At 35.2% G+C, this 27,381-nt stretch overlaps 1 pseudogene; it reads left to right on the top strand.

Annotated features, from left to right (window-relative positions):
- Positions 1 to 27,381, top strand: LOC130104036 (immunoglobulin-like and fibronectin type III domain-containing protein 1; annotated as a pseudogene).

The raw sequence follows: 27,381 nt of genomic DNA, 5'->3' as shown, positions 1-27,381 counted from the left end.
ATGTGGAAAAAATCAAAACTATCTGATCAGACCGCAACAGGGCAATGTAAATGTTTTCATTCTTTTCCTCTTTTTTCATTTTAATAAAACCATCTCAGATTGATACTTAAATCTTATTTAAATCTAAAATTCTAAAAATAAACGTAACACTTTTGTTTTTGCCCCCATTTTTCATGAGCTGAACTCAAAGATCTAAGACTGTTTCTATGAACACAAAAGGCCTATTTCTCTCAAATATTGTTCACAAATCTGTCTAAATCTGTGTTAGTGAGCACTTCTCCTTTGCTGAGATAATCCAACCACCTCACAGGTGTGGCATATCAAGATGCTGATTAGACAGCATGATTATTGCAAAGGTGTGCCTTAGGCTGGCCACAATAAAAGGCCACTCTAAAAGGCCTTTTGTGTACATAGAAAAAGTCTCAGTCTCTGAGTTCAGCTCATGAAAAATGGGGGCAAAAACAAAAGTGTTGCGTTTATAATTTTGTTCATGTATATATGTATATGTATGAATATACACATATACAGAATTCACTATTTATTACTATCCACACACTCTGAAATCTAAAGTCCCGGGAGTCATGATCACACAGTTCATAGAAGAACTCCCTGAGGGAAAAGGCCATCGAGATTTTATCCGCAAACCTATTGCTCTCACCATATAAGAAGGTACTGTATGCTCTTTTCCTCACTTACAACTGTTATTAAACACACACACACTAAATTTATTTTTTATTAATATAAAACAATTTCAACTTATTAATCAAATTATTTGCATATACCAATATCTGCCATATACATTTTCAGCAAACAAATTGAGATATGTTTTTAAACTTGCAGGTAAATTGGCTATTTTCAAAGCCATTGTAGTAGGTGATCCCACCCCTACTGTAACATGGGCAAGAAACAATGGTGATGTTTCAGATCCAAGAAAATATCAAACCAAATTTGACCTAAATTCTATTGAGGTAAGTTGAATTTTCATTTAATCTCACAAGGTAAACGTATATTCCAAAATGTGCATTCCTTAGACTCTACTCCATGTTCTTTTTCTAGATGCCAAATATTTCTCCAGACCAAGCAGACACCTATAAATGTTTTGCTACTAAAGAATTTGGAAAGGCTATGGTCACTGTTATCCTGAACATCATTGAAGGTTTGAAAATTAGGAACTTTCCATTCTCAACACAGCAATTCATTACCCCAAACATTTGTAATGTGTGTGTGTACTTTACTGTTTAGTGGGTTTCAAGAAAGACAAAGCAAACCAGGAGTCCAGTGAGTATTAATAACATGTGTGATACCTTATGTACTGTAAGAAACGTTATAACATAAATCAGTGATTTGATTTTTAGCTCATGCATTTTTCAGCTGCAACTGATCCAAAAGAGCTCAAGGCTGTCCTGAAAGGGAAAAGTTGTTGTAAATCTTATAGCGTTATTATAGAGAAAGTTATTTTAGGCGATTTCTGTGACTAGTGCATTACCAATACTGCATCTTTCTAACATATGAACTGCTTTGGAGAGGTAGGTAGACATGGTCCCCCAAAGCTTTAATAAAGTTCAGTGGTTGAAAAAAAAGATATAGTAATAATTAGGTTTAAAAGTTTGATATCCTTCTCAACCCTTTCCTAAAATATATCCCATATCCTATAGCTACCTTTCCTTTAATCAACTGTGAAATACCTTTTAACCCTGCAGTAAGGTTTGCCCGAAAACCGAAGTAAGGAAAGATGGTGAAATTGACCCAAAGTTCTGGGAGATTTTGCTGAGCTCCGATAAGAAAGATTATGAGCGCATCTGTGCAGAATATGGGGTGACTGACTTCCGCTGGATGTTGAAGAAACTGAATGAGATGAAAAGGGAGAGAGAACAAGAGCAAGCAGAGGTGCACTCTCAATTTTTGGGGGGCATATACATTTTTATGCAAAATTATGTTGTAATGATATTTCTACTCACAGTTCATCAAAAGCATTTCCAACCTCAAACACATTGATGTGAATCCTGATGGAACTGCTTCTTTTGAACTTTTTGATCTTAACCTTCTGGATCCCAGCAGTAGGATTTTCATCTACAAGGTAAATTGAATGGTTATTATAACACATCTGAGCTCATATCTCCACAAGATTTCAGTACAAGGCAGGTGATGCTGAACATCTCTGTGAGCTTTTGTTTTCTCCCTCAGGATGGTGAGATGATTCCATTTTCTCATGATCTCGATATAGAAATGAAACACAGTCTGAATCAACGATAGGCAAGAAATACATCTTCACAATTAGGGACCCAGTTGTCCCAGATGATGCTGGCCTTTACCAGTTGGACATAGAGGACATCAATGTGTTCTCCACAGTTACATTCAACCACCGTTTTTATGATGCAGAACTTTTTAATTAAGAGATTACTAAGTATCCAAAAGTACTTTCTCATAGTTCCAATGGTGGATTTTCTGGTCAAGTTAGAGGATGTGAAAGCCATGGAGAGGGAGGATGCCATTTTTGAGTGTGTCCTCTCCAAACCTTTATCTAAAATCATGTGGGTTTGAAAGAACAACCAGTGTTCGAATTACGGGGGAGCTAAGGGGAGCTCGGCTCCCCTGAAAAGGACCTGGGCTCCCCTGAAAGCCTACTTTGAGACATTTAGGGGGAGCTCTAAAACACTGTCCATTTTTTGTGTCGCATATAGATTTTGATTTTCTGGACATTAAGGTTCCTGAAATAAATGATGATATTAAAAATGTGTCCGTGTTTATTCGCTCATTACTATTTCCGAACATCTGTCTCCACTAATAAATGCAATGCTGTGTCTCCTGCTGTGACCATCCATGCGTGGCGGCGCTGCACTGAAATTACTACGTTTACGTCACCACTTGAACTCTCACTGAGTTGGTATTTGAATGTTAGCTTAGCTTCAAGTTCAAAACATACTTATTCGTTTTTTGGAACACTCTGTGGATACTAATAAGAATGTCAAAAAGAAAGCAGCCAAACCTCAGTCAATTTGGATTTACAAAACAAACAAAGAGGAGTGATGACAGCACACCAGCTACAACTAGCTTGCCGGTGTTACCGCCGCCGCCGCTAAAAGTTGCTGCTAGTGACAGCACCGAGGATAGCGAGACTTGGGCGCCAGAAACCACCGCTGCGACTTGCTATGTGAGTTATTCTGTTTTTATCATGATTTGCATGATGTAGGCCTAAGCGCGGTTGATTCAGAACCGTGGACAGAGCTGTTTGCCCTAACATTGACAACACTGACTGACGCTTGCGTTTTGAAGTAAACGGTTTACTAAGTAAACAATAGGTTTACTGTAAAGCTATTGTTTTAAATGCCCGAACATGCACCAAAAGCGTTAAAGTCAGTCAGGGTCCGGGAGGATTGGAAAATAGGGCTCCCCCGAAAGCCACTTTGTAATTCGAACCCTGAGAACAACCGATTAGAACAGGGAGAGAAATATGACATCACTGTGTCCGAAGACAAACTGATCCATAGGCTGGTGGGGAAGGACAGTATGCAGGTTGAAGGCATTTATGCGGTCTACGCATCAGTGTTGGAGAGTAACTGGTTATATACATCAACATTGCTAACTGAACTACATTTTTAGTAGCATTAAAGCAGTTCAAATGTTTTCAAGATGGTATAGCTCAGTGGTTTTCATCTGGTTTGGACAAGGGATCCACAATTTCCCATTGTCATTCAGCTGCGACCCAAATGTTTAAGAAAAAAGTGGTTGATACACACACACAAATACCAGCCCACATTACTTAACACACATAAATTGTAAGAATACGACTAATACTGATGAATAAACAGTATAGGTGGCTATTAAATAGTTTGTTTTTCTGAGGTGAGAGACTTTTTATTTAGTAACAAGTTACAATAATGACACTGACATATAGCCTGACTTCTCATCTGACCACAGATACTTACGCTTTAGTCAGGTACGCTTTACATAAACTGCGTTTCATAGAAGAGTCGACAGCCTTCACACACATATTTTAAAATAAGTCTCCCATTAGATAACCATTTAGAATCAAGTTTTTCGTTGTTGTTTCTTTGACTACACACTCCGCGACCCACCGGTTCTGAAACACTTGTATAGCAGTAAACTATGTTCCAAACATTAAGGTTTTATGTCATATTGTACTTACAACGAGTTAAGAGAAGACACAAACCACACAAACTATCAACTAATTCATTTTAGTCAATCAGTTGATTCATATGCGTCACATATCGTGTTACTAAAAGCATGTAATTTAATTTAGTTTTTTAGAAACATAAATATTTGGTTATATATACTGCTACTTTTTCACACTGTTTTTTAATCAGTGTTTAAAATTTGGGTGTTTTAGAACTTGATGTTAATATAAGACTCATTATTTTTATAGCAAAGATCTTTTTTTCTGTTCCAGATATACATGATTCTGATTTTTAAAATAACGTATGTAATTTGATAATTATATAACCCATATTGTACCTTAAAACAGGTTTTTCAAACTGTGGTCCGGGGAACCAGGGACCCGCAAAAGGAATGTTAGCGTCTGTGGACAAGTTTATAGAAACAAAGTGTAACAAATGTAAGATATGTAAGAATATGTAAGATATAAGAATGTAAATAAGACTTAAATAATAAATAAATTAATAATTGAATTAAAATACATTAATAAATAAAATTAATCAATACAAATCTAATAGTACAGTGTTGTAGTGAGTAGAAAAATGCAATAACGTAACATAATACTTATATTTTAAACATTTATAATATTCATTTTTCACAATGGGTCTTTATGCAGGAAAATATTGTATAATATATTAGCCTTTTAGGATGGGAGTCTTATGATGATATGTGGGGGCCCGTGGCATCTAAAAGATATATAAAAAATTGTAAGCTACTTCTTTAAAAGGTAAGCTTTACTGTAGCTGAACTACTGTAAATTAAATGTAGCTTGTAACTTAGTTTCCCAAAAACTGTTACAGTCCACATTACAGCAATGTCTCTGAAAAGACTTCTATAGTGTGCACAATATATCTTATTTTATATTCTTGTATGCTTTCTTGTTTTGTTTTGTTGTGCTATGTCCTATTCGTCATTTGTCTAGTGTCATGACCCAGCCGATAATAATCTAGATTCTAAGGGCAAAAAGAAACCCTGAAAAACAACCCAAGCCGAAGGGGCAGGAGTTGACTTGGCAAAGATCGGTGCAGAACAGCAGGTCAAGCTAAAGAAGGAAAGAGATGAAAGAATTGTGGCTGTCAAAACAGTCAGTGCTGAGAAAGAAGTAGCAGGTGCAGTGGACAGCGGTGCTTCGCCATCTTCTTCTGGAGATGATTCTAATGCAGAGAAAGAGGTCAGGAGAGAAGACTCTGACGACACTGGACTGGCAAGGAGTGTACCAGACACTAGTGGAAAAGACAAAGGGAAAGGTAGGAGAACCACACAAGTCATTTCAATAAGGGAAATTGTATCTTTTGCCACAAAGACACCACATTTGAATTGATATTCATACTACAGACATTCATACATTGTCAAGTGTGACATAAGTGTCCAAAAACAGAATTAACAACAAGGTGTGCATAAACTCTTAAATCTCTGATCATTAAATTATCTCTGGCTGTCAGGATTTTCAGGTGAGAAATTGTCAAAAAGTGGAGGTGTGACTACAGGTTCGGATGAAGGCCTGCTGTCTGGAGACTCAATTGATATACAATTTGATGGTGTACTTAAAATTGTACTTGAGAAATTATAATTGTTCAACAACAAAAGTCATTATTGTCCTCATTAACACATTAACTTTAACTCATATAAGCAAGTGTGGCTCTGACATTATTTCAGTGCTTTATTCACACTTAGCCACAGTGTGGCACTGTATGAATGATCAGCACATGAACAGACTGATGCCAACACTTTGAAGCAATTATTCACTACACATTCGACTGACAAGATTAATGGGCCTTACTGGGGAAGGGATGTAATTTAGGCAGTTTAGGCAAGTGATTTATAACTCAAATATAATTGATCTATGCAACAGTATTAATACGTTTCCATTTGGTTCGGGTTAGTAAACCTGCAATCTTTCATATTTTTCATGTTGTCTTATTCGTTTTTTTCTTATAGACAGAGCTTTTGTGTAGTTCTTGTTTTTTGTTTTGTTTTTTTCATTTTCTGGTTATTGGATAATTATGTATAAACTTTACAACCATTATTATACAATATTTTGTTTGCGGTAACACAGTGTCCTTGTTAAACATCTTACATGTACTTACTATAGTAAAATGATTATGCATAATTACAAGCAACTACAAGCACTTTATTTTACAGTCCTGTTCCGCATATAGCAATTACAATAACTGGGTTTTAACTAGGTATAACCCTGAACCTACTTCTTACATGACACGTTGTGGCCGTTTAGTTACACGTACACGACCATGGCATTTTGGCGGCCTGACAACGCAAGCTTTTGAAAACGGGTTTCAAAGTGCAAGGTTTTGAAAATGATATCTTTACCGTCTCCATGTAAACAACAAAAACGCGAATTTGTGAAAAACGGTGGCGTTATGTGCCTGAGTATTACATGCTCTGTCTATAGGTGTTTCTCTTTACAAAGTGATATCGCCAACTACTGGCCTGGCATGCATAATACAGCATTTTTAGTCGTATTTTCAGATCCGTGTGAACGGTAATCGCTTTGACAACGTTGTCATTTTTAGTACATCGTTGTCGTGTAAACATATCCTTACCAGTACTTTCATGGTAAGGTAAAATCTGTGTAAAATCAAGTGTACCCAGATCCCTAACCCAAATTGTAGATTAGATACATGCTGCAACAACGGCACCTTAAAATAAAGTGTAACCACCTTATCTTTTAAAAATGCATCACCTTTCAGTCCCTGGAAAAGTTCTGATCATATAACATATAAATAAGTCATAATTACTTGGCTTGATCTGATATGACATACTGGTATCAGGAAATATGTAATTTAGCATTATGTTTTAAGCTAAAAAGGTACAGCTACAGCATGCTGTGTTAATGAACACCATAACTACTGTTGATACAAGATAAACATCTCAAACCCACATTAACATCATTGATAAACGTGCATTCTTCCACCTTCATAATATTGCATTTCTCCTCCCAATTCTAAGCTCAAGACACTAAATTTCTGATCCATGCCTACCTTCTTTCCTCAACTGTTTCAGTTCTCTCTAAATCGGTGCGCTTGCTAAAATCCCTGCCAGTTGTCACCTACACCAAACAATCTGCCCACATCTTCCTTATACTCTGCACTGGCATTATTTACTACAAGGTTCTGTTAACTTCTACAAGTCTCAACTCACTTCACCAGTGGAGACGAGTCAAATGTATTGTCAGATGTGAACCAGCAGAACTTTTTTCTAACTTGAGCACCAACAAAGCCAACAGGGATGGGGAGAAGGTAAATTAATGATACTATAAATTATCAATTTATGTGTTCAAAAGTGTTCTGTCTGTTTGCTACTCTAAGTTGTACTCTAAGTTGAAGATAAACAAGAGTTAGTAATACAAAGCTGCAAAGATTTATCCTCAAGACAGAATCAGGCTGAAGTGATTGAGTGCAAGACTGACGCCATGGCAACAGCTGGAGGTATAGCTATTTCTTTTTTTTTCACAATGGTATATTACTAGAATAAACATCAATAAGTAAATGTTTATTATATTGAGAAAACTGACTCATAGCTCCGGTTTCACAGACAGGGCTTAGATTAAGCCAGGATTAACCCTTAGTTCAATTAAGACATTTAAGTAGCTTTTATAAACATACCTTAGAAAAAAAAAACACATTACTGGTGTGTATCTTGAGACAAAACAATGGCACTGACATATTTTAAGATAGAGCAAGTTGCTTTCAGTTAAAACGGCGCAAACATGCATTTTAGTCTGGGACTGGGCTTAAGCCTTGTCTGTGAAACCAGGGGAGAATGTTAATAAATTAAATCTAAGAGTAATTATGTTGAATCAGTGTGATCTTCCTAAATTTGTCCCTGATGACCTGCACAAGTTTTCCAAAAATGGGGTGGTTAAAGTTGCCTATGCTGCTTCCTTTAAAATGCCATTCCAACCTCAAGACTCGTCAGAGATCAACTGGTTTAAGGATGACACAGAGCTTTTTGATGAAAGCAGGATAAAAGTAGTAAAGGAACTAAATCAGAGCCGTCTTCAGATAAAAGAATTCCTGCAATCTGACTCTGGGGAAATTAAGATCCATCTTAAAAACCCTTTTGGTACCGCAGAGGCCTTCTCTAGGCATATTGTGGTCGGTATGTTTCTACTCAACTGTATTTTATATTGAAAATATTCTGAAATAAATATTTATAAGCCTTCCGCCTTTTACATACAGACTCATGCATTCACATTAAACTGACACATTAAGTATTTAAAAATAACTCTGCAGACAAACCAGGTCCACCACAAGGGCCAGTAGAAGTGATTGACAGCTCATCTTCTGTCATTGAACTTAAATGGAATCCACCAAGTGACACCAGTGGCTCTGAAGTGACAAACTACTTTGTTGAGCGTCAGCAGGTAGGGCAGAGTATGTGGAAGAAGGTGTGGCGTAGTTCAGCCAACCGCCTGTCTTTTCGAGACAGAAATGTGTCCCATGGCAAGAAATACATATACCGAATCTACTCTGGGAACTCGCTGGGTATCAGTGATCCTCTGGAGGCGGAAAGCATCATGGCTGGAACTCTGAGTGAGAGACTGCATGAGCGCTGATCATTAAGAAACATAAATAACATATTATAAATAAACTAATTAAAAAATACATAAATGAAACTGGACCTCTAACTATATGCTGCAAGTAATCAAAACTTCCATGTTGCAGTTCTCCCTGGTCAACCTGCCCCTCCTATGGTAGTCAGTGCGTTCAAAAACTGTATCAACCTAACATGGACTTCACCAGAGAAAGATGGAGGAACCAAAATACTGGGCTACCAGCTGGAAAAACGCAAGAAAGATACAAACCAGTGGGTGACTCTGAACCCAGTTAATGAACCTATTCAAGGTACCTTTTTTCCCAACACTGGTTCATCAAAAGAGTGACTCTGCAAAACATGCCGATACATACAATCCACTGCAGTTTTCAGATAAAATGAACACTAGTGACAGAAAAACACCAACAACTTTTATTTTATTCACACAAATTATGATCATATGGGCAGATTATCGATTATAAAGACTTCAGTGCAGTTCCTTGCACAATACTATTAAACAATAGGCCTACCTGTGAAACACAAGTCATAACTCACAACACTTGATACAAGACTTGTAGAAGCAAGCTAAAATCACATGGTTGCATCAGCAAATGCATTTTAATCTTAAATTTGCTATTGGTTAAATTTAGTGTCGGATTGAATGGTGGAGGTATACGTTATTATTAAACATGATAGAGCATGAACCTTTTAGCGCCATTTAGACATTTCATGTCCGAACTGCCTGCGATACGTACAACAACCAACACAATAGTGTTACCAGATTCATGTTCATCTGTTTTGGATAAAACTGAACACGCTTTTAGCGCTGCTCACTAGACATATCAGTTTGAAAGTGTTGCAAAACCTGCAAGCAGCAAGCAATGCAATATCATTTTGGAGCTTCACTTTCAAAATGAAAGGGTTTTTGGTTCAACTACAGTTACACAAGAGTTATATGCTTTATAATTGTTAATTGTCACTTGCCAAACCCTATAATTCAGCTTTATATAGTTGTTGAAGAAAAAGAATAAAATCAAGAGTGGACATAGATAAAGTGACAAATGCCATGAACTTTCCAGCTAATAAACCCAATGAATGTATAGCAAGTGAACCAGAAACCTTGATTGTAATTACTATCTATCTTTAAGTTACAATTAAACAAGAATTATAGGGTTTGAATCCCAGAAAGAGGATATTAATTTGTGGACAGATTCAGATTCCAAAGTAAATGGAAATGATTTTTCCATACCTTTAAACTATGTAATTAGAAAACAATAGTTTTATGATTAAATGGCCTCAGTTTAGATAAAACCACAATATAAGTAATATAATAATGTTTATGATTTAAATAAAACTAGTTCATTCAGAAGTTTTCCAAGACATGGATAACTTTTAAATGACAAAAACTTTACAGTGTTTAGAATCGTGAGGTTGGACTGTTCTAATCATTTACATATTCTTCTGGGTCTCATAAATATGCAATATTTCGTAATGTGTTTCTTGAGTATTTTCCAACCGAAACACTTCAGCACACCAAACTGCATCTTGTCATCATTACATTGGTGACTGTTGACATGAAATCTTACATACAAATCAGTGATTATTATGATTTCTCTTCACATTTGCTGAAAACAGCAGCTGCAGTAAGCTATCTGAGGTTATTTCACTCTGAATCCTCATTATAGACACTAAAAAGACTTTACATTTAAAACAACTTTACATTAAGTAAGTATCCAGTATGGAAAAATATATGGCACAGAGACAGTGGCGTAACGAGCCAACACCGGGCCCTTATGCAGGATTATCAAGGCGGGCCCCCCTACAGCACGTGATGACGCAATGTCCACGAGTTGGCTACCATGAATAGGACAATAGCCGCTTTCCGACCGGAGGGACTTTTGCAGTTCCTAGAACCTAACGTTCCTATAACCTTTTTTTCGCGTGTTCCGACCGGACTAAGTTGGGGATTTTTTAGTTCCTCAGACCGTAGTTCCTATAACTCTTTCAGTACCTAGTCTAGAGCGAGGACTTTTTTAGTTCCCTTTCCCTAGGTCTACGTTGATTGGTTCAACTTATAAGTCACGCCCAGTGTCAACACATTTTATTCACTGTCTGTTGCAATTCGCCTATGTATGCAATGCTAACTCATAACATAACGCATTCAACCAGCTAATTGCTATGCTTGCTAAACTTACCCGTCGTTTTGTTTGTCTCCTGCGCTCTGCTCTTCTATCTTCTTCCATTATATTACTCAAGATCATATTACGCTGGAGCCTTCGTCTTCTTTGTTTCTCTGTACAGAACTCAAGCATAGTCTTTAAACGCCGCCGTTCGTACTCGTTATTAAGCTCCCGGCAAGGCAGAACAGGAACATTCCGATAGCCTCCTCCCTGCTGGTTTGTTGTTGTTGTATGTGGCGCCGCCGCCGCCGCCGTGCTTACCAGTTCCTATGGCCACTTGGCCAGTGCGAACGCAAACAGCAAAACCAAGTTTGGGGGAGAGTAGTTCTTAGAACTGTTTAGAAGTGGACAGTTCCTATAACTAAATTCCTGTAACTACTTGGTCGGAAAGCGGCTAATATGATCATAGAGACACAGCATATAAGAGATGAGATGACTGACAAAATCAGGAGTTGCCTGTCGATATTGTCTGTCTCAAGTTCATCGTTTTTACTGTTTTGCACGCAATACGCATGTTCACTTACCAACCCGGGGATTCCCCAGTCCCAATTCGAAACAAATTACACCAAAATCCATCATTGGTCTTTTCATACTTGTATCTAATGATCAGTACACTATGTTGTTGTCATTATTTATTCAAATAAATTTGCGATAAAGTAAAATGCGATCAGACTAAAAGTAGTAAAATGCGTTTGGGGGCCCGGCTGTCAATCAATATCTTCCAGTCACGCACGGGCCCCTGATTGGTCCGGGCCCGTAAGCAACCGCGTACCCTGCTTACCGATAGTTACGCCTGTGCACAGAGAGCCCATTGCACAAAGCTCTCAGACATGCACTCCATCTCTCATCTGAACACTCACCATGCAGTGAAAATGAAATCAAACCAATGTCGCTCTTATTGATACACTCTTCATTTATTTTTTGCATTCAAAATAGAAGTCAATGGAGCAAGATTCAAATTTGCAAATCGTAAAGCAAGAAATATTCCTCTGAGCCACAAGAGCTCATGTTTAGGTAGAAGGCTCAGACCCCCGACTGAAATCCTATAATAGCCCCTGGTAGGGGTCTAAATAGCCTAGCATTTTACCTGAGGGATCTCTTATGCATTGTCATAGAAGCCTCCAATCAGTTTCAAGAGCTTACCGCCTTTCTATTTCCTTTACATCATATCCAGCGGCTTGATCACAACAGAAACCAAACTGCATAAACCAACGTCTTGTCAGCTGAAAATATATTTTACTAATAAACGTTTATGAAATATTTCTTTTAATTAAAGCACAATTACTTCCTGTTCTGATTATCTCATCACGTCTACACCTCACAAATGCAGTATACAGACTTATCAATTATTCCAGGAATAGGCTACACTGATATCAAAGCTTATCCCAATTCTCCTAAAGGAATTAACACAATCTCACCTACAACTAAAGAACCCTCTTTGAAACATCCACATGCCATTTTTATAAAAACTGACAATTTCCCCTAAAAATAATCTCCACACGATAAAGCCAAGATTCAAACGTGTCCTAATCAGCACAATGGTACAATAGTGTGTCTTGACTCCACCAACATAATTATGAATCTCCAAACATGTTGTTATCAATCCCTGGCTTTACTTGACGTGTTACTCTGACAATTAAAGTAATTACTTCGCACAGCTCTGAAGTATGCAGTGAAGGATGTGTCTGGGGGGTCAGAGTATGAGTTCAGAGTATCAGCCATTTCTGGGGCTAGAGAACCCAGCTATGTGGTCTGTGCTAAAAACCCCAACAGTAAGTTCTGATTATAATAGTTTCTTAAAAGAGACTATAAATGTACTGAATTGAACATTTCGTCCTTCTATCTACTTTCCAACCATTTACTTTCAGTCAGGCCCCGCTTCAAAGATCCTGTAGACTTCATGGTTGTGAGAGCAGGAAATTATATCAGAATCAAAGTCGATTATGAGCGAGGTACTTAGATTTATTGTGTATGCTGTGTCAGCCCTCGTTCCCAAATTAACATGTCTAACAGAGAGCCATTCATTTTAAAATAGTAAGAATATGTACATTAGCTCCAATAAAAAATTATAAATGTGATCAATGTTTGCAGTTTCTACCTAATTTAATCAATTTAACAGCTGATAAAATGATTTGCAATGTCAAACTTCATTCCAGCCCTCATACAAATATTATCCATTAATTTTTTTTACCACTTTTAGCCTGTTAGCCAGGGGATGCATACTGCAAGGGTCAGTTCAGCTCAATGTCTATAATCGGTCACAATATTCAGTCTATCATTTCCTTTCACACTGTGTTTATGTTTAGAGATCTCCACAACCTGACATCACATGGCTGAAAAATGATGAACCTGTGACCCCCTGGGTCAACATCATCAATGTTGAGGACTCATCCACACTTGTCATGCCCTCGTCAAAGTATTCAGACTCAGGTGTTTATATCATCATGGCAAAGAACTCTAGTGGACAGTCCAGCTTGACATAGAAGTCAAAGTGGCAGGTAAGTCAGTTATCTGAATATAAGGTAAAACATTACTGCATTAGCAAGCGAATGGGTCAGACACCTCTAAAAATGTCCCCAAGATCAAGAAAAAAAAGACCTCGAAGCTATTAAACAAACTTGCCAGCTCTAAGTTCAATTTTGATTTAAATAAAAAAAGATATATGAAAATAGGGGGCAAAGGTATATATAATATATTTATGGATATTGGTTAAGTACAATACAATATATGTGAACATTATTGCAAGATATTCAGATATTCACAAGTAGTTTGAGAATGTAGGGGAGACTGATTTAAGTATGTCATATGCAATGCTCTATTGGAGAAATCCCTTACAGCCATTTAAATCATTGTGCCATATCAACAACCCCCCTTGTATGTATGCATGCACAATCCACATTCAAAACTTTGTTTGCCCTTAAAGGATAATTCCGGTATTTAACACTTTGAGTCTATTTTGTAGTTTGTTTTGGATGAACTAGAGTGGTGGACTTAGAAATTTTGACGATGGGTCCTGTCTCGACTTTTTGACTATTTTAGAATCGCCTCTGACCGCTTCAGAGTGGATGTCTATGGGCATGCTCAAACATGTCCTTAAAACAACCCTTAACGTTCGTTTTCAAAACTGTGCAACTCACCAAGTGGTTGGTGGTGTTTGTTGATGATTAGAAACAAATATATCTGCGCAATGTATGCTTTCAATCCGTGTTATTTGCTATAGTGGAACTATTTTTTCAGATACCTCACAACCGCATATAAACTTCCGCTCGATATTTGAGTCTGAAGCGTTAGCACACTCCCGACCACTTGATGGCGACAACCACTTTGCCGCAGTTGCTCAGCTCACGCTAGCCTTCTGAGAGACGGAGAACCGAGCGAAAAGACTACAACCAAATGTAAACAGACCCCTTTCCGTTTCCGGTAGCGCAGTAATATCAACGAGCACTGAGACCTCCAGCAGACATATATGCGATTTTAAAAAATGGCAAATAAAACACGACAGAAACTGTATTTCGCTACGCTACTTGTTTTGGAACATCAACGAACACCACTAACCACTCGGTGAGTTGCACAGTTTTGAAAACGAACGTTAAGGGTTGTTTTAAGGACATGTTTGAGCATGCCCATAGACATCCACTCTGAAGCACTCAGAGGCGATTCTAAAATAGTCAAAAAGTCGAGACAGGACCCATCGTCAAAATTTCTAAGTCCACCATTCTAGTTCATCCAAAACAAACTACAAAATAGACTCAAAGTGTTAAATACCGGAATTATCCTTTAAGTGACATTTATATATTACTAGTGCAATGCCCGTGGAAAATCAGTTTTTGTGTGTTTTTAGTAATTGTTGGTTTGGTAGGTTTGAGTTGCTTAATAGCCTAGGCTACTATTACACAGGAGCCTAAACTCTGAGAAAACGTAACGTTAAGCGCACCAGAATAAAATATAATATTCAGAATTAAACAGAGTATCTGACTTACAGATTCAGTTAAATCGGTACTTTAAAAAAAATGAATCGCTTTTTAAAAAAAAAAGTGAATCGCTACTTTTCGAAAGTAGTGAATCGATACTTTTTCGAAAGTAGTGAATCGATACTTTTTCAAAAATAAATCGCTACTTTTTCAAAAGTGAATCGATACTTTTTTTTTTAATCGATACTTTTTCAAAAAGAATCGCTACTTTTTTCAAAAAGAATGTAACAAAATAATAATGTAACAAATGTATAATAACACTGTAAAAATGTATAATTACATTGTAATAAACTTATAATAAGACTAACAAATGTAGAATACATTTTTTACACTACTTTTTAAAAAATAATCGCTATTTTTTCAAAAAGAATCGCTACTTTTTCAAAAAAGAATCGCTACATTTTTCAAAAAGAATTGCTACTTTTTCAAAAAACTTGTAATAAACGTATTACATTGTATTAAACGTATAATTACATTGTAATAAATGTATAATAACACAGTAAACAATGTATAATTACATTGTAATAAACGTATAATAACACTGTAATGTATATCTACATTGTAATGAACATATAATTACATTGTAATGTATAATAACACTAACAAATGTATAATAACACTGTAATAAATGTATAATAGCATTGTAAAAAACATATAATTACATTGTAATAAATGTATAATAACACTGTATAAATGTATAATTACATTGTATTAAACGTATAATTACATTGTAATAAATGTATAATAACACTGTAATGTATATCTAAATTGTAATAAACATATAATTACATTGTAATAAATGTATAATTACATTGTAATAAACGTATAATTACATTGTAATAAACGTATAATAACACTGTAATGTATATCTACATTGTAATGAACATATAATTACATTGTAATGTATAATAACACTAACAAATGTATAATAACACTGTAATAAATGTATAATAGCATTGTAAAAAACATATAATTACATTGTAATAAATGTATAATAACACTGTATAAATGTATAATTACATTGTATTAAACGTATAATTACATTGTAATAAATGTATAATAACACTGTAATGTATATCTACATTGTAATAAACATATAATTACATTGTAATAAATGTATAATTACATTGTAATAAACGTATAATTACATTGTAATAAACCTATAATAACACTGTAATGTATATCTACATTGTAATGAACATATAATTACATTGTAATGTATAACACTAACAAATGTATAATAACACTGTAATAAATGTATAATAGCATTGTAAAAAACATATAATTACATTGTAATAAATGTATAATAACACTGTATAAATGTATAATTACATTGTATTAAACGTATAATTACATTGTAATAAATGTATAATAACACTGTAATGTATAGCTACATTGTAATAAACATATAATTACATTGTAATAAATGTATAATTACATTGTAATAAACGTATAATTACATTGTAATAAACGTATAATAACACTGTAATGTATATCTACATTGTAATTAACATATAATTACATTGTAATGTATAATAACACTAACAAATGTATAATAACACTAATAAATGTATACTAATAAATAACACTAATAAATGTATAATAACACAATACAACAATCTTCAAGAGACAGTAAATCTTCAAATGTGTAACGGATTGTCACCTTAAAAAGTGTCTTTTGTGGTGGAACAAGCAATGCTATATAGCATCTTAATTTAATATTTGTTTTATTATTTTAGTTCATTAACTAATTAACTCAACTAATTTAACGTAAAGACCTGGATACTAGAATTAGGCTACTAATTAAATAAATGTCAACTAGCCTAAATGCATTGATTAGAATTGCCATTGACTAAAGATTTTCTAGTCGACGACTAGTAGTCATTCCTTTAAGCAATTAGTCGACTAATCTCACGTCAATATTAATTTCTGCTTAAATACTGAGTGGAGTACTATACATATAGCCTATTCCGCGCTCAAGCAAGCGCATGCATAAATATTGCCGCAAAGCACCGGCAAAAGCAGGCTAATGATAATATATGTCTGGAAAAAAACTAGGCATTTTTATTGTTTAATAATAAAAATATATATATATTTAAATCAGTGTCGGCTGCAAACATATCTAGGCTATATCTCCGCTGTAAAGTGTAATTACATTGTATTAAACGTATAATTACATTGTAATAAATGTATAATAACACTGTAATGTATAGCTACATTGTAATAAACATACAATTACATTGTAATAAATGTATAATTGCATTGTAATAAACGTATAATTACATTGTAATAAACGTATAATAACACTGTAATGTATATCTACATTGTAATTAACATATAATTACATTGTAATGTATAATAACACTAACAAATGTATAATAACACTAATAAATGTATACTAATAAATAACACTAATAAATGTATAATAACACAATACAACAATCTTCAAGATACAGTAAATCTTCAAATGTGTAACGGATTGTCACCTTAAAAAGTGTCTTTTGTGGTGGAACAAGCAATGCTATATAGCATCTTAATTTAATATTTGTTTTATTATTTTAGTTCATTAACTAATTAACTCAACTAATTTAACGTAAAGACCTGGATACTAGAATTAGGCTACTAATTAAATAAATGTCAACTAGCCTAAATGCATTGATTGGAATTGCCATTGACTAAAGATTTTCTAGTCGACGACTAGTAGTCATTCCTTTAAGCAATTAGTCGACTAATCTCACGTCAATATTAATTTCTGCTTAAATACTGAGTGGAGTACTATACATATAGCCTATTCCGCGCTCAAGCAAGCGCATGCATAAATATTGCCGCAAAGCACCGGCAAAAGCAGGCTAATGATAATATATGTCTGGAAAAAAACTAGGCATTTTTATTGTTTAATAATAAAAATATATATATATTTAAATCAGTGTCGGCTGCAAACATATCTAGGCTATATCTCCGCTGTAAAGTGGATGCGCCTTTAGAGAGAAATGCACCTTTCATATCATATCAGCCCAATCAGCCGGTATTTGCTTTCGATTCAAATTTTTTCGTTTAAAAGTGGACATTTCAAGCTTTATATAGAAATATTCATCATGTATGTGAGGCTATACACTGTGTTTCAGTTCATTTTTGAGACGCGCTCCAGTTCACGCCACGGAGACCATGAAAGCGCGCCCTGTTTGTTTTATTTTATTTTACAAAAGCACAACGTTTTCTTGTTATTGTGAGTTTACAAAAATATAAGTAGCTACTTGCGACTGATGCATTATTCTTTTCTGTATAGGCCTATGACCAGAAAAGATTGAGTAGGCCTATTTCAAGTTGTTTCCACTGTTGATAGGAAAATGCAAGTGTTCGCGCCGACGCCTGCCATGCAGTGCGTGCTGCACACTCCGCACACGCACTTGGATATGCATTTATCTAGGTTAAAGTTAGAGCGAGCTGCCATGCCAGACGGATAAGTCCTTTTCATGTTTAACAAATCAAATCATGCATTTTCTACCTACCGCGAGTAAGCGCTGCACCAGTTTGAAAAAGGTAAAAGCATAACAATCGTAATGAGCGAGAGGCCCCACACTGGGGGATGCAGAGAGGTTGCTGCGTCTGTTATTATTAATATTTCTGCCCACTGTTGTCCAAAAAATTGGTGAAGGGGGCCTTTGAGACATCCGTGCCCAGGGCACATCATCGCCTTAATCCGTCCCTGTGTATAATAATACTGTAATAAATGTAATAATTGCATTGTAATAAACGTATAATTACATTGTAATCAATGTATAATAACACTATAATAAATGTATAATTACATTGTATTAAACATATAATTACGTTGTAATAAATGTATAATAACACTGTAAACAATGTATAATTACATTGTAATAAACATATAATAAAACTGTAATGTATATCTACATTGTAATAAACATATAATTACATTGTAATAAATGTATAAAAACACTGTAATGTATAATTTCATTGTAATAAACGTATAATTACATTGTAATAAATGTATAATAACACTGTAATAAATGTATAATTACATTGTATTAAACGTATAATTACGTTGTAATAAATGTATTAAAAACACTGTAATAAATGTATGATTACGTTGTAATAAAAGTATAATTACATTGTAATAAACGTATAATAAGACTGTAACAAATGTATAATTACTATTTTACACTACTTTTTTCAAAAAGAATCGCTACATTTTTTAAAAAGAATCGCTACTTTTTTCAAAAAGAATCACAGATACAGATACAGATAGCTTTATTAATCCCCAAGGGGCAATTCAGTTCCTACAATACACCGTCTATACACTGTTAGACTTTTCAAGCGTTTTTTACAGTAACTTACTGGCAGCACTGTTGCCAGTAAGTTACTGTAATTAAGAGTTACAGTACCATACCGTATTTCAGTTTTACAGTAACTTCATGGTACTGTAATTGTGTAATACAGTGCATTACTGTAAAAATCAAGCTAATCAGTAGCCTACTGTAATTATTTTTATTTGTACTAAATATAAATTAGATTTCATAATTTTAATATAGAATTATTTTTTATTTTTATTCTACTTAAGTACTACTGACATTCAAATCAATTAGACAAAATTATTACAAAACACCGTTTTTTTATTTAAAACATTTCATATACATCACAAAATAAACAGTCTGCCAATGCTGAAAATTATGTTACATTTTTGTATATTAATGGGTGAGTTTAGGTTGTGTTCATTTTAACAAAGTAAATATGTCAGAAAGGTTAGCACAAAGATGTGTAAACATGTTAAATGAACACATTATGTGCTGTCCATCACTGCACACATTGTTAAAAAAAGTACATAAAATCCTAAACAAAACGTTAGCATTTGACAAAATGATTGTAGAGGCATTGGTTGTTTAGCTTATACAATTATTATAATGAAATAGCACCCATTACATTCATAAAACTGCAGAATATAAATACATTAAGCAGTCAAAAAGGAAATGTCCAACACAGGGTAAAACACAGTTCTTTTCACAATACATGACACATAACCCCACCTTCAAAATAATTATTTCCAAAGATTTGTTGGATTCATGTACACTGGTGGCCAAAAGAAGTATTTAAGTGTCCTAATGTTTTTGAAAGAAGTCTCTTTGATGCTCAAGAAAGATTTCTTATTATTATCAATGTCTGACTGTCTACTCCTCCATCTTTTCCACAGCATAGGAGTAAAAGTCATCATCAAAATATTCTTTAAAAAGCCAACACAATGTTTTTGTCCACCTTTGTGAATAAATGAACTTCTCCAAAGATTGGTTCCTGTTCAGAACTTGACTGACAACATCAGAATGTTCTCTGGTCTGTATGCGTGTCCACAAACACAAATGTACTCAGTCCTTCAGAGGAGATCCCGGTTCCAACACTATATAAAACAGAGAGAGAGAGAGAGGAGAAAAATCCATATTAGTTTTTTTATACATTTTTATTATTATTTACTAAAACTTAAGAATATATAGCCTATTTGTAAATATATTTTTGTCAATTGCATTTTCAAACATTTCAGATTAACTAAATTAAATTATGCCAGATTAAATTTTAATACTTACATATCCTAAATTCTGTCCAAAAATCCTGAGATCCATAGAGAGAAAGACTGAAGTCGATGTTTTAGCCCATTTCAGCTTGTCTGCAGTGAAGGGGTTCCTGTTTGAGACAAATACACAGTAAGACACATGCAAGAAATCACTGAGTGATGATTGTTCTCCTTCCAGTAGTTAACCCACCTGTGCGCTGATACTAGGACCTTCCTGGTCAGGTGGGACTGCAATGGTAGAGTCTTCTGCCTAATAAAATATCAAAATAATGTAAATATATATATATATATATAATCTTGGGTTTTTAAAATACTAGATTTGGTATGAATGAATTAGTGAGAGTTTTACTGCCATGCTTACCTGGATACATATAATCTGGTGAGACTGAGCATAGAAAATGGTCCATCTTCTGATTGGTTAATTTTCTGTGTAATAAATCTAATGTTAGACATGATGCAATGGTCACTTAGCCTATTTGATATAAAGTTAGCCAATTTTATAGAGATTTTATAAGATATTGTATGCTACCTACACAAGTGGTTCCAAAGCACTTATCACATAATGCTAATCATTTTAGCAAACTTATGTCAAAATATGTTTTAAAAAAATATATGATTTCAATTACAGTTTAAGTTTACCTCAGGAATCTTGCTAGACGTCACTGGGGCGAATTGGCGCTTTGTTGCAGTTGCCTTTTTAAACACATACAAAATTGCAGTAAATATCAAATTCCATTAAAAAACGAAATATATAATATGTTATAGTTTGCAATGCTAAAACTAGAAAGGTGTCCGCTGGCCATAAAACTTGTTAGCCAACATACAAGGTTATTTTCTCAACAGTATAGGCCAACTCTGGCAACAACCAAGACAGAATTTCACTTTAGTTTATTTCAATAATTAATCTAACAATTCAATTCAATAATCTAACAAAGTCTGTAAAATTAAACGTTAGCGCAGTTTACCGTGGTAAAGTTTGTTACTGCCATGTTGATGAGTAGGCCTATAATGTTAAACTAGTGTGCACAATCCTGTCAACACACACAGAATGTTTTTTACCTTGCTTTCTGGACTCTCTCTCGGTGAAGTGAATTCCGTCTGTTCCCCGGGCCAGACACGAACGGCGCAGTCCAACAAAAGACAGTCAGAACCCAGTGATATTAGATGCTCCGGCACGACACGACAAATCCCAGACAGTGTAATGCGCTGTTATATTTCTGACGTACGGTTCTCCAAATCCAAGCGCTGCAGTAATGATCCGGTCGCTTCAATGTGTCCAATATAGAAAGCCTCTGACTGTTATAACGTAGATACGCGGTGTAAGGCAAAAATTAGGAAATAAAAAGCACGATGGAATGGTGCCAGTCAGAGAGACCGTTACGTTCAATACAGTTGTATACTGCAAATTTAAAACATACAGTAAGTCTCTGTATGTGGTGTTTGACATCACAGAAAATTCCCATGATGCAATGGGAATCACAGTTATTTACTGTAAAGAGAAATAGCAGTATAATACTGGGTGATTTAAAGTAAATAACTGTAGAAATAACAGAAAAGTCTAACAGTGTACATACAACCATTCCCACAGCCATAGCCTGTAATGCATAACCAGAGTAACATGATATGGTCTGGGTCCAATACAGATTATATATATATAAATTTATAAATAAATAAAACATCAAGTTCCGAATCCGTAACTCCTAAAGTCCATAGTGCCAAAACCAGATCAGTCCATAATTATTTCCTCAGCTCAATATTTAACAGACTGATTCCTGAGGGAATAAATTATCTACCACAGCGGTTGGTTTTTCTGGGGGGCTGCAAGTAACGCCGATCTGATGGCATAAGGACAAATTCATTACCCAGAATATGATGTTGATTCATCAGGCTTTTTTTACTTTTTGAAGAACACGTTTCTCCCAAAGAGAGTTAAGGTCGAGCATTTTAATTCCAATAATTTTGGAGCAGACTTTCACAATGTTATTTAAACAGTTTCGATCCTTCACTGAAATGTTACCAAACCAACAAATGAAAGAAAAAGTAAGAAGGCTCTCAATATACGACAAATACTCAGTGCATATAGGTTATATAGGTTTAGAAACCCCGAACGAATTTATCCTTCGCAATAAATGTACTCTATGGTGGGCCCGTTTGACCACTGATTCAGAGTCACTACTTTTTCAAAAAGAATCACCACTTTTTTTTAAAGAATCGCTACTTTTTTCAAAAGAATCGCTACTTTTTTCAAAAAAGAATAATGTAACAAAATGTACGAAATGTATAATAATTACATTGTAATAAATGTATAATAACATTGTAATAAACATAAAATAACACTGCAATGTATAATTACGTTGTAATAAACATAATTACATTGTAATAACTGTATAATAACACTGTAATAAATGTATAATTACATTGTATTAAACATATTTACATTGTAATAAATGTATAATAACACAGTAAACAATGTACAATTAAATTGTAATAAACGTATAATAACACTGTAATGTATATCTAGTAACAAACATATAATTACATTGTAATAAATATATAATAACACTGTAATAAATGTATAATTGCATTGTAATAAAGGGGTATAATTACATTGTAATAAATGTATAATAACACTGTAATGTATAATTACATTGTATTAAACGTATAATTACATTGTAATAAATGTATAATAACACAGTAAACAATGTATAATTACATTGTAATAAACGTATAATTACATAGTAATGTATAATAACACTAATAAATGTATAATAACACTAATGTATAATAGCATTGTAAAAAACATATAATTACATTGTAATAAATGTATAATAACACTGTAATAAATGTATAATTACATTGTATTAAACGTACAATTACATTGTAATGTATAATAAAACTGTGATATATGTATAATTGCATTGTAATAAACGTAATTACATCGCAATAAACGTATAATAACACTGTAATAAATGTATAATTACATTAAAATAAACGTAAAATAATATTGTAATAGATGTATAATAACACTGTAATACATGTATAAATACATTGTGTGAAACGTATAATTACACTGTAATGTATAATAACTAGGGATGCACCGAATCCAGGATTCGGTTTCGGATTCGGCCGAATATTGGGCTTTTTAACAGGGTTCGGTTTCTGCCGAACCTTAGGATTTTTTTCCACCGAACCCTAGGCTTGCACTACGCGCGCTACGTCGATGTCACACTGCCGTTGATTACGGGAAGGTGTTTAACGTTACCTTAGGCTTGTTCAACTTGAACCGGCGCTGCACAGACCGATTGGTGAATGACATCAGAGTAGCTATATCATCAGAGCGAATAGAGAGCAGACGGCTCCTTATGCTTTTGAAATGCTCTCGCGGTACTTTGATGTCATAAACCGATCGGTCTGTACAGCGCCAGTTCAAGTCAAACAAGCCTGTAGTGTTAAGGCTCGTACACACCGGGACGAATATCGGCGCGCGTTATTCGCCAGCGTCGCGTTGTGTCAGGAAGAAAACCGACTCACGGAGGCAACTGGCATCTCACAACTCGCACTTTATTCCCCAATCTAACTCGTGTAACTGTCTGTCACACGTTCTAACGTCACAGCGTTACTTAACAAAATAAGATAAAATTGAGCATCAAACAGAAATAACTCGCATACTTGGGGTGTTCGAGTGCACGGCACATACAATACAGACTGCAGACAGTTCAATAGGGAGCGCGCAGCTCTTAAAGGGGACACATCTTATTTCCACTCGTTACACTAGGTGGACCGTTCGAATGCAGTAGGCTGTGAGAAAGTGAAAATGTAACTTTTGAGAAGAAAAAGTGTTGTTTAGCAGTACTTTCAGTCAAAATAAGGCAATTCAAGACATGTCGAGCTACATGTTCAATTTGCAATGCCAATTTGTCTCATGGTGTCAAGGACTCTAAACAATACACAGTCCCTCCAGAAAAACGCGATTATGCGATCGCTGAATTCAATGCAAAATCAGCCAAAGTCTGCATATTTATGCGGGGGCCGCATTTTTTCAAATACTCCGCAATTTCGCCGCATAAATTGCTGATTTCCGCGCAAAATATGCAGGGCTTGCATGATTTCATAATCCCCGCATTTTCGTCGCAAAAAAAGTCACATATATCTTAGCAGAAAGTTGGAAAATGTTGCGTTTGCTTCACACAAGAGCAGCTAAAAAATAATGGGACAAAAAGAAATCGAGACATTAGAATAGATAAAAATGTGCGATTAATTGCGAATAATCGCAACTATGACATTAATGCGATTAATCGCGATTAAATATTTGAATGGTTTGACAGCACTAGTATAATTACATTGTAATAAATGTATAATAACAACCTTGAAAAGAATCGCAACATTTCTCGAAAAGAATCATACTTTTTTACTTCAGAAGTAAACAGTGTAGCTGACTTAGGCCGTATGTCCACGCGCCTGGCATATGTTTTCAATTGTTTTCAATGGGAGAGCCGCGTTTTTTAAACGCAATGAGCGTAACGCTGAGCGGTTTTTTACTGGTCGCCGAGAGTTGAAAAATTTTCAACTTTGGAAAAAACGCTCATCACTTTTTACCCAGCCGTCCAATCAAGTGGAGGAGGGGCGGGACTAATACCACACGGACCAACTGTCACAACATTCTTTCTGTACAACGACATCAACCAGCAGAGCTAACCGAACAAAATGGATGAAAAATAAATGTTTTGTATGAAACAAATTATCTGCGAAATCAGTTACAAGTAAACTGTGCTGCGGATATTCTGTATCATAGCAACCAAACGTCTCAACGGAAAAAAACGCTGCGCTGCCAAAACGCTCTCAAGCGCCCACAGCTAGGCGTTTTAGGCAGAGCGTCTAGTGTTTTCAGCTGGCTAAAAATGAATTGGTGGTCACACGGCCTTAATGTTTAGCTGACAGAATGTTTATTTGTAAACCAAAATTTTTAAACCACAACCCTCTCTAATGTCAGAATGTTTATTTTTAAACCACAACTTCAATGTGTGTTTCTTTTACAGATATATTTAACAATATCTTCATTACTAATCCAAACAATGTCAAACTCGGCACTGCCCTTACTTGTAGCAAGACACCTGTCAAGTTTGAAATCCATCGGACTAACGGTTCAAGAGATATTCGAGTAACAGACAGACGGACAGACAGACACACAGACAGACATATAGATGTTGAGAGCAAAAAGCAACAAAAAAGCAAGCCAAAATGCATAGCCACTGTGAATGTAACTATGCTGTCCAGTTTATCACACTAATAAGTAGGCCTTGCTGCATCCAGGAGCAGCTCTAAGCGGGAGCAATGACCTCATAGCAACAAACAATCCAGTAAATTCCATAAATACAGTGCCCCTGTAAATTTGTATACAGCCAAGTCATTTTAATTAGTTTATTTCTGTGAGGCTGTTTAAATGACTAAATGAAACATGTGCCCAATATGGACCACTGCTGGCTACCAGGTCCTCTGGTGTGCAGTTTTTACCTGATTACTCATGGGCCAATTTATTACTTTCATTGCCTCACAAGTTTGTGAACCCCTGCAGCATGAAAGCTTCCTTTCTTTCTCTACAGATGAACCAAAGCCTCCAGGCCCAGTGGAGCTGGAACAGGTTGTTTTTGGTAAAGTCATGATCACATGGGCTCCATCTCCAGACCAGGAGAAAGACGATCGACTGTATTACTTGGTAGATGAACGTGATTCCAACACACATGTTTGGAGTACAATAGCCGACCTTCTGTTTTGCAACACTTACACTGCACTGCCTCTGTCCAATCCAGTTGAGAATACCACTCAGAGTCTATGCAAAAAACTATTTCTGATCCATCTAAATCACCAATGTGGGGTATTAACGAGCTGAGAGGTGGGTTGCAGAAGAGAACAAACTAAGTAGTGCTCATTTCATTCAATTGTCTAATCAATTTTTTTTTATCATCACTGTATATCACCATAATTTGTTGATTGAAAGGAACGGTTTAACCAAAAATGAAAATTGTCATCATTTCTCATGTCATTCCAAACCTGAATGATTGTCTTTTTTCTGTGGAACACAAAAGTAGAAATTTTCAAGATTTGCACTCGTTGCTCATTTTGATGCAATTACAATAAATGTGGACTGAGGCTTTCAAGATTAAACAAGGATGTAAAGAAAAAGCGCCATTAGTTCATATGACGCATGTATGATTTTTCCAAGTCTTCTGAAGCCATACAATAACTACCAAAATCTCCTTGGTGCATATTAGTGAATGTCTGCCTTATGAATAAATAATTATTTTAAGTTACTATAGATATTTTCAATTACTCGGTTTACCTAATTTACAAAACTCTGAATGAATCACTGACTCAATGATCTGGTCGCAGCAGTACTGTAGGAAGGACTAGTACAATTCTCAATTTTTGAGAAAAAAACAAGTCTTAAAGGTTTGAGACGGCATGATAAATTAGCAAACAATGACAAAATTACATTTTTGGTAATTGTTTTCTTATGTCTAGTGCCACTAGTCACAAGCTTTCCAGCTACAATAACTTTTGAGAGGCCTCCTTCCACTTTGGTCCACTGAAAGTCCACAGTCCACCGCAGGGATATCAGTTGTACATGACCTGCACTGTCCGTGGCTTCCCCACACCTCATGTCACATGGTACCTCAATGGCAACTGCATCAACTCCAACAACACCTACTACACCACAAATGCATATGGCGTCTGCTCTATGTACATCATGCGAGTTGGGCCAGAACATAATGGCGAGTACAAAGTGGTGGTGGCCAACTCATTTGGCAGAGCAGAATGTTCCACCAAACTAAGAGTGAAAGGTATGTTAGATGTAATGATTATTTTCACATTTGACATGCATTTTTATTCTGATTTCATTCTTTTTGATTTATTCACAGATTGA

Source organism: Rhinichthys klamathensis, unplaced genomic scaffold (genome assembly GCF_029890125.1).
Source record: "Rhinichthys klamathensis goyatoka isolate OS25496 unplaced genomic scaffold, OSU_Roscu_1.1 h1tg000303l_1, whole genome shotgun sequence".
Lineage (NCBI taxonomy): Eukaryota > Metazoa > Chordata > Actinopteri > Cypriniformes > Leuciscidae > Rhinichthys > Rhinichthys klamathensis.
Note: the sequence above shows the minus strand (reverse complement) of the source record. Positions and strands in the feature narration are given on the sequence as shown.